Here is a 15,688-nt window from a genome sequence, read left to right as displayed (position 1 = left end):
CTCGAAGGGGAATGCAGAGATGTATAAGAATAAGAATAAGAATGAAATAAATTTATTGCCAGTAACAATTACATTTGCTATAAGTACTAGGTAATTATGAATATTACGAATACGGGCAAAAGGAAATGGCTCAGCTTGTGCTGTGATGGAGCCATGCTATGGCGCCATCCAGCGCTGGTTTTCAGTCATTTCCTCTTCCTGGAATATTGTGCGGAAGTAATACACCTATTCATGCCAGCTATATTTATGTTCCATGTAATAGGGAGCGAGTCTGATTCCATTAACAGGGCACAGATACTGGAAACCACATACTCATAATATCTAATTCAGAGGTTGAGAACCCAAGTCGGGATTCTTTTTTTTTTTTGACGTGACTTATTGTATATTTGCCGCAACTACTTGGCCAGACAAATGGGGAGCGCTGAAGGCTCTCACCCGGTACAACATTTAAGACAACAGGCCTAAGGGTGCCCAGTTGGGCGGGAACCTCGGCTCAGGGCGTCGTCTGAGAGGAAAAATATTTGAAAGAATTAATCGACCCTATGTCGATAGCTATAAGCGCTGATTGAGGGAAGTCGTCGACCACGCCGGCGGGGTCGGTATCGGGGTCCTGAAGTGTTTGGTGTCGCGAGCTGATTGGCTGCCTCTATGGCAGTCGGGATCCAAACCAGTGACACTATGGTGTAAACTCACACGTTGTCTAAAAGAACTAAAAGCTTACCACTAATGTACTGCAGCGTGGCGATCCAACTGAATTCTATCTCTTCCAGCGGCCCCTCCTCGGGTTCGAAACTGGAGTCACTGTGACACTCGAAGAACTGACCGCCGACCACTATCACACCTGGTAAACAAAACATGAGGTCATGACTGTATCCCAGTAGTCAGAGGTCAAAGAGAAACAGTTCAGTCACTGAGCCCGGCGAATTATTTGTGAACAGTGGTGAAAACAACGGCCTCCGTGGTCCAGTGGATGAGCGTTAGGCTCACGATCCGGAGGTCCGGGGTTCTAATCCCGGTGGGGACATATCACAAAATCACTTTGTGGTCCCTAGTTTGGTTAGGACATTAATAATGGACATTACATGCTGATCACCTCATTGTCCAAAAAGTAAGATGAACCGTGCTTCGGAAGCCACGTTAAGCCGTTGGTCCCGGTTACTACTTACTGATGTAAGTAAGTAGTCGTTACATGAGCCATGTCAGGGGCCTTTGGCGGCTCAATAATAACCCTGACACAACCTTCGCACTAGTTAACTCCGAGATTTATGTATTACTTTACTAGTTACCTATATGAGCATTTTTTTAATTACATAATAAACTTAATATATTCGTTTTGTGTGGTTTTAATTATTTTAAATTAGGGGTAAACTCAATTTCCATATTTGTTTAGGGGGGCGCTTCTATGCTGTTCTGGGCGCTTCTATGCTGTTCTGGGAGCAAATAAAAAACATAGAAAACGTTCAGCTGCTTGTCTTCCCGGGCATGTCGTAAAAACCGACAGAGGGATTGTGTCCTCTAACATGATGGACTAATGTTATGGGCGATAGGCTGATCCCTTATCACCATAAGGTTCATCATATCCAGCTAACGACATCGTATCAACAGTGGCTGCAAGTTGTTTTTGATTACTTGTGGCTCTGCCCACCCCATTAGGGATTACGGGCGTGAGTTTATGTATGTATGTATGTATGTTTACAGGGGTAGTGACATTAAAAGGTTAGGAACCACTGGTATAGATCCTAGAACAAACGAAATAAAACACAAACTTACTGCTGAATGTTAAAGTGACGAAAAATACGTTTTTACACAATTTCACCGACATTTTTTTTTAGAAATAATTAATTAACAATTGGACTTCACTCATTCAGAACTACAGACAATCTGACAGAAAATTCGAGAATTCGTGAATGCAATATTTGTTGATGTTGAAGAGATGAACTGTGTTATTGCATTTCCATCATTATTTTTAGGGCATAATGTCAACAAGAAACATCGAAATTTTCCAAATGAGTAGAGACGTAAAGAGCCATTCGTTATAGGGTGGGCAGAGCTACAAGTATACAGAAGATAACTTTCGATACTGAACTTTAACCCTTTCACGGGCGGAGACCATGGGTCATTAATGATTCATAATAGGTAGTATGACAAATTAGAATCGGAACGTCATTAGACGTTCTGTCCTTGAAAGTATTGTAACACGTTTTTTTTTTACACTTCCCACTTGGCTGTATGGCATACAGGTGTGTGCCTACGCGCCGGGAAAAAGTTATGTTCGTTTGACATTTCGTTTACGCGATGACGATGGCAATTTAGTCCCGTCGCGATTATTTCTTTAAAGTGGTGTATAAGCCACATATATTACGATGAAAGGATGGTGAAGTCTTCTGGTGAGTGTTTAGATGGTTATTATCGTGGAACGTTGGCAATTATGAGCTTCATATGTTCATGACAATGACCTAACCTCACGTTCTTTCTTTCAGTATAAAAACAATGGTTTAGTCCATCGACTAGGGGGAATGCTGTTATAATATCGTCCCACGTGATGTGGTGAGTGTTTTTACCTATAATTCCGCGTCGTAACGGGGTTGACAGAGCTGTAACATGTCATTTTGTTACAGGGGTCAAAGTCCACCGGCAGAGTCCAGTGTTAAAGTTCTACTAGAATGATCAACTGTAAAGACTAACTTCAAAAATCAACTTCAAGGTTTTCCTTCAGGGTCTAGCTCCCCAGCCATGACTACCATTTGTGTTCATTGTCTGCTTTTGCCGTCAGGGTCAGTTCCTGCTGCGGTCATTAATGTACATAATTCCAGTTTGGTGTTAAAATCTCTGGATACCATCTAAATATCTCTTCTTCATGATTAATTTAACTTATTATGGATAGTGCTATGCTCTCAAGATGATTTTCTACTAATACATGGAGTATTTATCCTCAGTACATACTCCATGCCTTTTGTCAAGACCTGCCGTCCTGACACTTTACTTTTCCTCATAGGAATAATACTAAGTTAAGATATCATGTTATAGTAATAGATTTATTTCTTAATTTACATTAGGATGGTTTGTAACCGACTGACTTCATATTATTTCATTGTGAAATTGTTGAACCAAATATACCATTGTTAAAAGTGAAATCTTTATTATTTCCAATACCTTGGCTTTGTTTGCAATAGGAGGGGATCTTCTATATGGCGCCCAACATTTTAATCTTATTCTCCCCCTATTCTCTGAGTTAGGTGCCTCATTCCACGCCCTGGGAAACTAACATCTCATTATAAGACAACATCTATAGGGGCAACTCACCCCCACATTCACTGTACTTACAGTAAGCGCCCAACGTTTGGCTCAGAAAAGCATGGTTGGAAATTAGTAGGTATTTCACTTTCTTTGTTCTTTGTAACATAACCTAGTTATAAGCACATGGTGTAACTTTATAGCAAATAGGGTGTGTTTTCTTTTAATAGGTACACATTTATGACTTTACTTTTCTATTTATAAGTAGGTATGGTTTAAACTTGAAATTTAGCATATCTCCAGTTGTTGTTGCATAAGGACATAGTGATAATTTTATTGACAGGACCATAGTATCTCTCAGATTTCTTTTTCTTATTTTGAGCTGAGTTAGCTTACATAGGGCCATAGTCATATACTTTTAATATCACATAGGACTATAGTGACACAATTCCTTTTTCTAGTAATTTATACAATTATAAACATAGTGACTCAGAGCACATAGAACTTCTTACATAGACATAGTAATAAACTGTGGGTTTTTATCTTATTTTATTTGTTAGTGGTTACATAGGAACATAGTATTCATAAATTTGATACATAGGACCATAGTAGCATGTAGATAAGTACCCTATAGGGGTGTTACTTATAATTTATGTTTTCTTCATTACATTTTGTTAGTACTTAAAGTACTATAACTGTATTCACATACATTAGGGATATAACCATATTTCTTTCTCACTTATCTGGTATACTGTTCTTACTTTGTTTACTCAGAATGGCGGAACTCAATGCTAATATTAACTTCTTGTTGAAAGATGAACTTATTCATGAACTTTCTATTCGGAATGTAAAGGTTGATCGGGATAATACTGTTGAGCAATTACGAAAATTATTTCGACAAACTTGTAAACAAGCCCGTCGCGGCAGTATAGTTGTACCATCTGAGGGTTTTGAGTGTGATCTTGATGATGAACATAAAACTTTGACATCAAAAATAAATGAAATCATCTCTTGTTTATCGAGTCCTGACAAATCTCCTTCGGCCCATCAGCGTATTCTAGGCCGTGCTCAGTATTTGCTTTGGCGGTTGTCTCGCATAGAACGTCCGACCGATGACCTTGAAAAATTGAAAACTTCTTTATTGTTATCATTGGCCAATAATGATATCACTTCCGATTCATCTTCAGATTCCGAGCATGAATTAAACCGTCCGTCGTGTATTAACAAATATGAAACTATTATTTCTCATGAAAAGAAATATAACCTCAACTCGTTGAATTTGAAATTTAAGGGTGATTCCTGTGTTCGCGTTTTCCTGGCTCGCTTGGAGGAGCTGTGTTCGGCACGGAACATTCTTGTTGATGATATTTACACTGGTTTTACTGACTTGGTGGATGGTCCCGCTTTATGCTGGTACCGCGCCAATAAATGTCGTTTTTCTAACTATAGTGAACTGGTTTCTGCTTTGAAATCAGATTTTGATTTACCTGACTACGACTTTCGTCTTCTTGAAGAGATTCGTTCGCGAACACAAGCGAAAGATGAATCCATTGTCATATATTTGTCCATCATACTAGGTATGATGTCTCGTTTGAGTAAAGAGCTTTCTGAGAGCGATAAACTCGACATCATCTTGCGGAATATTCGTCCTGAATATAGTAGGGAAATTCGGATGATTGATGTCACTACCATCCAACAATTACAACAGATAGGTAAACGTTTGGAATTGTCAAAACATAGGATTGACAACTTTATAGAACCAAATTTCTCTAAAAATTCCGTAGCTCCGGATTTCAACTTTAAATGCAAACCTAAATCCTCTAGGGATTTTTCTAAAAACATTCCTGTCGCTTCTGTTAATCGTTCTTCGACTTGCTTTCGCTGTGGTGGAACGAATCATTCCACAAATCGGTGTAATGCATCTAAGGAAGTAGTTTGCTTTAAATGTGGTAAGAAGGGGGTAAAGACTCCTCTTTGCCCAAATTGTAATTCTCATTCTAATCCAAAAAACTAGATTGCTTAGTCTCTCTGGGATCTGAATCCTGCAGGGAGGCGATATTTAATCCTAATTCTAAAGACTTTCGCCCTTATTTAACGGTTAAAGTCTATGGTATTAAAATTTCTGGTCTACTCGACTGTGGAGCCGCTTGTTCTATTTTAGGAAACAATGCTCATAAATTCTTTAAAAATCTTGGTATCCCATTGTGTAATTTAAAGTCCCCTGTATTTTTGAAAGTGGCGAGTGGTCACGAATACATTTGCCAATTTTACATGGATATTCCTATTGAATATAACAATGAGGTTAAGCTCATTCAATTTTACATTCAACCCGAAATTAAACTTCCATTACATTTCGGAATTAATTTCTGGAAATCATTTAATTTAGCCCCAGAAGTTCTGGCGTGTCTACCTGCAATAGAGCCTGTCGATTTATACAATGTAGCAAGTGTCAAAGAAAATGGCTTGCGCAATTTAGATTCTCTTTCTGATTTTCAAAAACAAGAAATTGTTAACGTTAAACAACTTTTCTCAAATATTGATTCAGAGTTAGTCGGCCTTGGTCGTACTCATTTAATAGAACATGTTATAGAAACAGGCGATGCGAAACCCATAAAACAAAAATATTATCGTATTAGTCCTGAAAAACTTAAACTTCTAGACGGTGAGTTAAACCGAATGCTCCAACATGATATTGTTGAACCATCTTTCTCTCCTTGGAATTCTCCAGTAACCATGGTACCTAAAGCCAATGGTGATATTCGTCTGTGTTTAGATAGTAGAAGGTTAAATTCAGTGTCAAAACCTGATGCCTATCCACTGCCATATATTAATTATATTATGGACAATCTTCGCGATGCTAAATACTTAACTTCTCTTGACTTGAGTGCTGCGTATCATCAGATTCCTCTCTCTACCTCTTCGAAAGAGAAAACTGCTTTCACGGTTCCTGGCCGTGGGCTATTTCATTACAAGGTCATGTGTTTTGGTCTTGTAGGAGCCTCCGCTACCATGCAAAGGCTAATGGATAATCTTTTCTCCTCTCAATTTGATAACAAAGTGTTTTGTTTCTTTGACGACATCATTATCTGTACCAGTTCTTTTGAAGAACACGTGAAAATTCTAAAAGCGGTCTATGAAAAACTAAGATTCGCTAATCTCACTATTAACGTGAAAAAGTCATTTTTCTGCCGATCAGAACTTAAATATCTCGGTTTCGTAGTCGATCGATATGGTCTTAGGACCGATCCCTCTAAAGTGGATGTTATTGCGAATTTTCCAACGCCAACTGACGCGAAGTCAGTTAAACGTTTCTTGGGAATGGCGGGTTGGTACCGTCGTTTTATCCCAAATTTCTCTCATGTTGCTAGACCTTTGTCTCGACTTACTAGTAAGAAGGTACCTTTTACATGGTCTCCGGAAGCTGAAGAAGCTTTCACCCAACTTAAATCTGCTCTTATCTCGTCACCTATTCTACAATGTCCTGATTTCTCTCAGCCATTTTACATCCATACGGATGCTTCCTCGTTTGCTATTGGTGCTGTTTTAACTCAAAGGGTCGATGGTATTGATCACCCTATCGCTTATTGTAGCAGAACATTAAACGCCCAAGAAATCAATTACTCAGCGACAGAAAGAGAACTGTTAGCTGTGATTTATTCTCTGGAGTTATACCGTCCTTATGTTGAGGGTAGCAAATGTTATATTATAACCGATCATGCCTCGTTGCAATGGTTTCAGAATCTTAGTAATCCGAGTGGTCGTCTAAATAGATGGGCATGTCGTTTGAGTCAGTTCGATTTTGATATAATTCACAGGAAAGGTAAAGAACATGTGATACCTGATGCTTTGTCTAGAATCAAGATTGACTCAATTGAAATTGATCCCTACACTATTTCTGATCCTTGGTATATTAAAGTCTTTAACGGTTGTACTAAAAATCCTCGTCGTTATCCTAATTTCTCGGTAGTAAATGGTAAACTATGTCGTTTATCTAAAAATAAATATCATCTTATTTCTCAACACGATTGGAAAATCGTTGTTCCCCGTGAAAAATATGTAGAAGTTCTTCGAAAATATCATGATGAGCCTTCTTCCGGTCATTTCGGTGTGGCTAAGACCCACAAGAAAATTTCTTCCATATATTTCTGGCCTTCCTTATTTAAAGATGTAAAATCATATGTTGACAATTGTGAGGTATGTCGTTCATACAAGCCGGTCAATACTGCTAGGCCTGGTCTGATGGGTAACCCCCGTCAAGTTACTAAACCTTGGGAGGCTATATCATGCGATATATTAGGTCCTTTCCCTTCTTCTTATTCTCGCAATCAATACTTATTCGTGGTCTCTGATTATTTCAGTAAGTATGTTCTTTTATTTCCTTTGCGTAGTGCAACTTCTAAGGCCATTGTGAAATGTCTTGAGAAACATGTTTTTCTAGTCCATGGCGTATGTCGTATCCTGTATACCGACAACGGTCCTCAATTCACTTCTAAAGAGTTTAGAGATTCTTTAACTTCTTTCGGAGTACCTCATATATTCTATAATCCTCGATACCATCCTCAGTGTAATCAAACTGAACGAGTGAATCGTGATGTTGTTCGTGCTATTGCTTCCCTCGTGCGTTCTGATCATCGTAAATGGGATCAGAACATTCAGGAAATCCAGTGTGCGCTCAATACTTCGGTCCACGAAAGTACAAAATATACTGCCTTTTATCTAAATCATGGTAGAGAGATGGTCATCGATGGTGCTACTTATACAAAAGATTCTTCACCTTGTGATGGGTCTACCATAGTAGTAGATACCCAAACTTTTGCTTCTCGGTTGCCTCGTATGGCTGAAGTCTTCAAGAAAGTTGAATGTCACCTTAAAAAGGCATATCAACACAATGTAAAATATTATAATCTTAGGAAGCGTCCTTTGGAATTGCGGGAAGGTCAAATTATTTATAAAAGATGTTTTCCTTTGTCCAGCGCTCCCAAGCACTTTTCTGCTAAACTAGCCCCTAAGTTTGAAAAATGTGTAGTGCATAAAAAGCTAGGTAACGTAGTTTATTCATTGAAAACCTTAGAAGGTAAACCTTTGGGTTCCTTCCACATTAAAGATCTTGTTGTTCGAGGTCCTAGTGAGGAAGTTTAGGTCTTCTCTCACTTTCAAGGTTGTGTTCAAGGACATTACCTGTTAAGTGGTCATCCCTATAGGAAGGTGATCCATTTGATGAGATTTCCCTCGTTCGAGTAATATCCGTAGGCCTTGTTTATGCATTTGGTGGGTGTTTGATTGCCACCCAAATGACGCCAAGGATATTCACTCATATATATAAAAAGAAAATAGATTAAGTTTTTTTTTTTAGTACTTAAGTAGGTTTTTACTTGAAATAAGTTTAGTGTCATGGCCATGACTAAGTAAAACGTAGGCATAAGGTTTAATCTGTTATTTTAAATTTAAAAGTTAGGTAGGTTTTCCTTTAACTTGACCATATTCAAGATGTTTGTATGTTTATGTAAGGTTAAGCAGTGTTAGATTTAATTCTTTGAGTTGTCGTCTGACACCACCAGGGTGTTTCTTTGATTTGTTTCAAACATATGTTGCCTATGTGCAATGTGTTTTCTTGGGAGAATCCCCAAATTTTAACTCTGGTAAGCACAAGGCTAGTGCGGAATGTACTAATCCTTTTCCCCTTGGATTATAGGAGATGTGTTTTCAAGTTTGATACATGGTGATCATGTTTATTTCTTTCCATTCTTTTACCTTTGTAAGGTAAATGTACGTTCATAACAAGTTAACTCATCAGGAGTCGCTTGTTATTTCTCTTTCGTTACTAGAGTGTAGCGAAAAATTTTATTTAAAAATTTAAAATTTTTAAATAAAATTTTTCTTCCTCAACTAAAACGGAACTGTAACACGTTTTTTTTTTACACTTCCCACTTGGCTGTATGGCATACAGGTGTGTGCCTACGCGCCGGGAAAAAGTTATGTTCGTTTGACATTTCGTTTACGCGATGACGATGGCAATTTAGTCCCGTCGCGATTATTTCTTTAAAGTGGTGTATAAGCCACATATATTACGATGAAAGGATGGTGAAGTCTTCTGGTGAGTGTTTAGATGGTTATTATCGTGGAACGTTGGCAATTATGAGCTTCATATGTTCATGACAATGACCTAACCTCACGTTCTTTCTTTCAGTATAAAAACAATGGTTTAGTCCATCGACTAGGGGGAATGCTGTTATAATATCGTCCCACGTGATGTGGTGAGTGTTTTTACCTATAATTCCGCGTCGTAACGGGGTTGACAGAGCTGTAACATGTCATTTTGTTACAGGGGTCAAAGTCCACCGGCAGAGTCCAGTGTTAAAGTTCTACTAGAATGATCAACTGTAAAGACTAACTTCAAAAATCAACTTCAAGGTTTTCCTTCAGGGTCTAGCTCCCCAGCCATGACTACCATTTGTGTTCATTGTCTGCTTTTGCCGTCAGGGTCAGTTCCTGCTGCGGTCATTAATGTACATAATTCCAGTTTGGTGTTAAAATCTCTGGATACCATCTAAATATCTCTTCTTCATGATTAATTTAACTTATTATGGATAGTGCTATGCTCTCAAGATGATTTTCTACTAATACATGGAGTATTTATCCTCAGTACATACTCCATGCCTTTTGTCAAGACCTGCCGTCCTGACACTTTACTTTTCCTCATAGGAATAATACTAAGTTAAGATATCATGTTATAGTAATAGATTTATTTCTTAATTTACATTAGGATGGTTTGTAACCGACTGACTTCATATTATTTCATTGTGAAATTGTTGAACCAAATATACCATTGTTAAAAGTGAAATCTTTATTATTTCCAATACCTTGGCTTTGTTTGCAATAGGAGGGGATCTTCTATATGGCGCCCAACATTTTAATCTTATTCTCCCCCTATTCTCTGAGTTAGGTGCCTCATTCCACGCCCTGGGAAACTAACATCTCATTATAAGACAACATCTATAGGGGCAACTCACCCCCACATTTACTGTCTTACAGTATTAAGATTGAAATATTTCTACCGAGTGAGGGCCGTTAGCGCTCTCCATTTGTCCGGCCTAGTAATTAACATAACATAACATAACAAATACTTTATTGAACACACAGGAAAAACAGAAATACAAAACAAAAAATAAATGTAAAGAGTAACAATAAGCGGCCTTATTGCTAAGTAGCAATCTCTTCCAGGCAATCATTAGGCTTGGAAGATATTAAACATTATATATATTATGATATAGAGGGGATGAGAGCAGCATAGAATATTTGTAGCTAATGTAATGAAGTGAAAGAAAGGCATTCAAGTAATACGACAGACACAAACATAACTTTATTTTGTCAGTTTTAAAAATACCGTCCTTCACTTACAATAAGTGCAAGAAAGGGATAGAGTTTTCTATCTATTTACTTAGCCTTTATCCACCCACTGCTGGGTACAGGCCTTCTATCTTTCACGCCATCCTTTCCGGTCCTGTGCAAGTCTCATCCATTACTTTCCGGTGTACCTCACAGTGTCATCTGACCATTGGGCTGGTGGTCTGCCTTGATATCGCATACCATCCCTTGGCCATTCCGCAACAGCGTTAGAATTGTCAAATAACAAAATAAATTAACCACGTCTTAGTGAGACTTTGATCTTGCAGTCAAATTGCTTATGCAATTTTGCAGGACATTGCATTAATACCAGTGTTGTTTAAGGCCTTAATAATAATAAATACTTAAATAAAAAAAAACGTTTGAAGCTAGAATCGGCACCAAAATAATACTAATAAATTACTTATCTTCGTCCCAATTTCTCGTAAAAGACGACATGTGTGGAATTGTTACTTGCGCATGATTCACTGTTTAATGTAAGCGCTATCGTATACCATCTTCACTAATTAACAAATGTGGTATCATGTTCTTGAGAACTGACACAATGGACTTTCCAGGTTATTTTTGTAGCCTTTTTTTGGCGTGGGTTGTGATAAAGTCGATGACCGATCGCATCAATTTTTGTATTAGGGTTTTCATTGCGCCTGATATATATGTTCTTGTTATGACTAGATAGGTACTTTATTTACTTCATAAAACCGCGTTTCTAAAGATACATTTCATCACTTTCAAATATTCTTCCTCTTAGATGACGCCCTGAGCCGAGGTTCGCGCCCAACTGGGCACCCTCAGGCCTGTTGTCTTAAATTTTATACCGGGTGAGAGCCCTCAGCGTTCTTCATTTGACCGGCCATGTAGTTAATGCCATCTGCGGCAAATCTACAATAAGTCACGTCAAAAAAAAAGCCGAGTAGTCTTACCAGTTGAACTACTGGGAATTTCCTTCCCAATAGACTTACTGGTAGAACCACTGGGAATTTCGGACCCAGTATAGTCACCTGATACGACACGATTCATTTATAACAAACATTATAGAAGGAATCATTGAAGGGAAGAGAGGAAGGGGTAGACCTAGGAGAACATTTATGAAACAAATAAAAGAGAAGATGCAGGTCATGTCGTATCGGGAGGTGAAGGATTTGGCGGGAAGAAGAGAGGAATGGCGATTACTCCACCGACAAGAGCACAGCTCTTAAATAGAGAGAGAGAGAGAGAGAGACTTCCCAGTAAAACAAAATTCTCAATCGTCCTACTCGTATAGACCTAGGTAATACTATGGAATTCCATTTGTTTCGACCCTGACACACTTCTCTTGCTTCCTCTACATTCATCAATCGCTTCATACACGCACGCCAGGGGGGTTAAAATGGCCACATCGAAGCAATTCACGTAAGAAAGCAATATTGCTATTTGACATTTGTTTCCATTGCGTACTTACTTTTGCATGCGCAAATGTCAAATTGCAATATTGCTTTTAACCTTGCAATATTGTTTGTGTAATGCAACAGGTAATGCACCTGGTACATTTACGTTTTATGTATTTTGTAAAACTAGATGCCGCAACAAACATTCCGTACAAGCTTCGTAACATTTGGCTACGCTGAGCACACATGTCTTGGGCTGGGATCTAGTTCAAAACATTCTTTTTTTGTACCTATTTTTAGTGTTGTAATCCCAACCTGTTTTGTGAGCCAAATAAATAAATAAATAAATAAATAACCCCCCTGTTCAGGGTAGAAGGACCATCTGATCAATTACACCCATATGGTTTTATAAATAAAAAATACAATTTAAAAGACCTTCGTGTTTTTTTTTTAAATAACCATGGCATTGTCCTGTTCTATTGTGATCTAAACAGTCATGCAAGTTCGCTTTAACTCTATGACACAACATTTCGGCAAATAATAAAAGATACTACTTCAAAGAACGTCATACGTATAGAATACTAATTACTTACTGTCAAGATTGTAATCTGTCACTTATTCACGGTTCCTCGTATCACGGTCTTTGTTTTACGTCATAATAGTGAAGTTTTTTTGTGGAATACCTAAGTATGACGACGTACACTTCTTCTTCTTCTTTGCGAGTCGATGGTGATCGATACTAAATTTTTGCTGACCAATAATTGGCCACGCTTACCAATAAATATTGTAAGTACAGTCTTCTTCTATCGTGTGGGTTGTGAGATGGAATACCAACCTCATCGACCCTGGTGTTGGGGTTATTACTGAGCCGCCAAAGGCCCCTGACATGGCTCATGTAACGACTACTTACTTACATCAGTAAGTAGTAACCGGGACCAACGGCTTAACGTGCCTTCCGAAGCACGGATCATCTTACTTTTTGGACAATCAGGTGATCAGCCTGTAATGTCCTAACCAAACTAGGGATCACAAAGTGATTTTTGTGATATGTCCCCACCGGGATTTGAACCTGGGACTTCCGGATCGTGAGCCTAACGCTCAACCACTGGACGACGGAGGCCGTTTACGTACACTTTTAACATCGTCCCACTGCTGGGCACAGACCTCCCTTCAACCAACCAGAGAAGGTATGGAGCATACTCCACCACGCTACTCCAATGCGGCCTAGCATTCTCCCTTGCATTATCCCATTTTTCACAGGGTCCGCTTACCTAACCTGAAGATTTGACAGGTCCGGTTTTTTACAGAAGCGACTGCCTGTTTGACCTTCCAACTTGCGAAGGGAAAATCAGCCTAATACAGATTAGGTCACATACCTCCGAAAATGCATTTCTCGGGAACGTGGGTTTGCTAGATGTTTTTCTTCACCGCTGAACACGTGTAGTGATAATCCTGACTGTTATACCATACTGTATTTGTTTAATTATAGTTTAATTTGTAATGAGAATGCACTGTTCATGTGTCGGTGTACCGTGCGCAGCTCAAGTGGCTCCCTATACGACTTCGGCGAAATTCCCATATCCTCTCACTCCTTTTCAATATCCTTCATAATCCCAATACTCCCCCTTACCTCAAAGAGCGTTTTAGTTTGAGGACGGAAGTTCACGAACGGCTGCCTCGATCGTGCACTAGGATGCTATTGGTAGCTCCCACCCATCGAACTGACTACTACGGCCAGTCTTTTACTGTGCAAGCTGTGCGTTTATGGAACTCCTTACCTGCTTCCATCAGAGTCGCTAACTCTCTTCAGAGCTTCAAAAACCAGTTGCGAGTTCATTTTGAATCCTTATGCGGATATTCTTAGGATATTACTATTATTATGATGTATTTTATTTATTTCAATACTTGTTTTGTATGTGTGTGTATAGTCTTTTATTTATTATTATAGTTTTCTCTGATTATGGTTAGGTATATTTTTAGTATATATGGTTTATATTATATTGAGTATTTATTAATATATTAACTTTAGTTTTACTTTTAGGTATTTATTTTTTATTGCACCATCCCGCATCCAAGTTGTTTGCAAATGTTTGTTTCCTTTTGGGGGTTGCCTGGAAGAAATTGCTCTAGAGCAATAAGGCCGCCCAAATTGTACTGTTTTCATGTGTTATGTCTGATTGTTGAAATTTTAGTTCTGTGCAATAAAGTATATTTGATTTGATTTGATTTGATTTGTTCTATACGTAGAACGTAATCTATTGTTTGATATGTAATATGAATGATTTATTACGAATAAATATGAATATTGTAAATATGAATATTATAAAGTATTGTATACTTCTATAGCTATAGTTTTTAAGTTTGTATTTGTGACGTATTGTTATTTTTGAAGAATTAATAAAGTATTCTTCTATAACTACTAGGTATTGTAAGATTAGTTTTTTTATTTAGACTTTATCTTATCACACTAATTATCACCGTTTCAGATTAGATAAGTAACATAAGTACAATTATATTTTTTTAATGTTTTTTGTATTATGATACTTATTTATAAATTATATTAAAATGATTCTAAACATGAAATTAAAAAAAACTTGATTAATGATTAAAAATGTAACGCATAATTACATACCATGATATACGTAAAGTACTATGTAAAAAAACATTTATTAAATTCACAAAAAGAGTGCGTTGGCCGGGAATCGAACCCGGATCAACTGCTTGGAAGGCAACTATGCTGACCATTACACCACCAACGCATCTGCTTGCTTGCGGCGAAATAAATTATTACTTTCTAACGATTGCTTTATCGGGCGTCTGCGATGACGTCATCCGATTAGACGGTCAGTGCACTTTTGTATAAAGAAAAATACGTTAGCAAATGATGTCAAGGTATTTTATGATGAAATGTATTTTTAATAAATATTGTAAGTAGTCTTCTTCTTCTATCGTGTGGGTTGTGAGGTGAATTACCAAGCTCATCAACTCTGGTGTCAGGGTTATTATTGAGCCGCCATAGGCTCCTGACATGGCTCATGTAACGACTACGTACTTACATCAGTAAGTAGTAACCGGGACCAACGGCTTAACGTGCCTCCCGAAACACGGATCGTCTTACTTTCGGACAATCAGGTGATCAGCCTGTAATGTCCTAACCAAATTAGGGATCACAAAGTGATTTTTGTGATATGTCCTCACCGGGATTCGAACCCGGGACCTCCGGATCGCAAGCCCCGTATGTTACGTAGTATTGAAATTGGAAATGATCTTTGATACTCAAAAATTAAAAATAACTACAGGAAGGTGCAATAGTGATCAAAACATCATTATAATTTGAACAATAACATTTTAACCCTTTAAATTGACCCTAAAATTCTGACTTCCTTTTAAGACCCTACTTTCTCACAGGAGTCAGCCGAACGGAACCTATTTGACCCTTAAGAAACACCCTAAGTTTAAGGAAATAAAAAATCAGCTAAGTGATATTTAAACATCTGTATTTGGGGTTCTGTAGCTATAATTTGTTGCCTGTGGAGCGGGTGAGAGCCTTCAGCGCTCCCCATTTGTCCGGCTAAGTAGTTAATGCCATCTGCGGCAAATCTACAATAAGTCACGTTAATTTAAAAAAAAAGTCACGGGGCCCCATTTTATATACAGTCATGAGCAATATCATGTACCCACTTTAG

The 15,688-nt window shown here is 38.1% G+C and overlaps 1 non-coding gene across 1 annotated transcript; it reads right to left on the bottom strand.

Annotated features, from left to right (window-relative positions):
• Positions 1-14,689: 14,689 nt before the first annotated feature.
• Trnag-ucc (transfer RNA glycine (anticodon UCC)) lies at positions 14,690-14,761 on the bottom strand. The gene has a single exon. It is a non-coding gene; the product is annotated as a tRNA-Gly (tRNA).
• Positions 14,762-15,688: the final 927 nt, after the last annotated feature.

This window comes from Pectinophora gossypiella, chromosome 23 (assembly GCF_024362695.1).
Source record: "Pectinophora gossypiella chromosome 23, ilPecGoss1.1, whole genome shotgun sequence".
Lineage (NCBI taxonomy): Eukaryota > Metazoa > Arthropoda > Insecta > Lepidoptera > Gelechiidae > Pectinophora > Pectinophora gossypiella.
The sequence above is the reverse complement of the archived record's forward strand: the minus strand, read 5'-3'. Positions and strand labels throughout refer to the sequence as shown.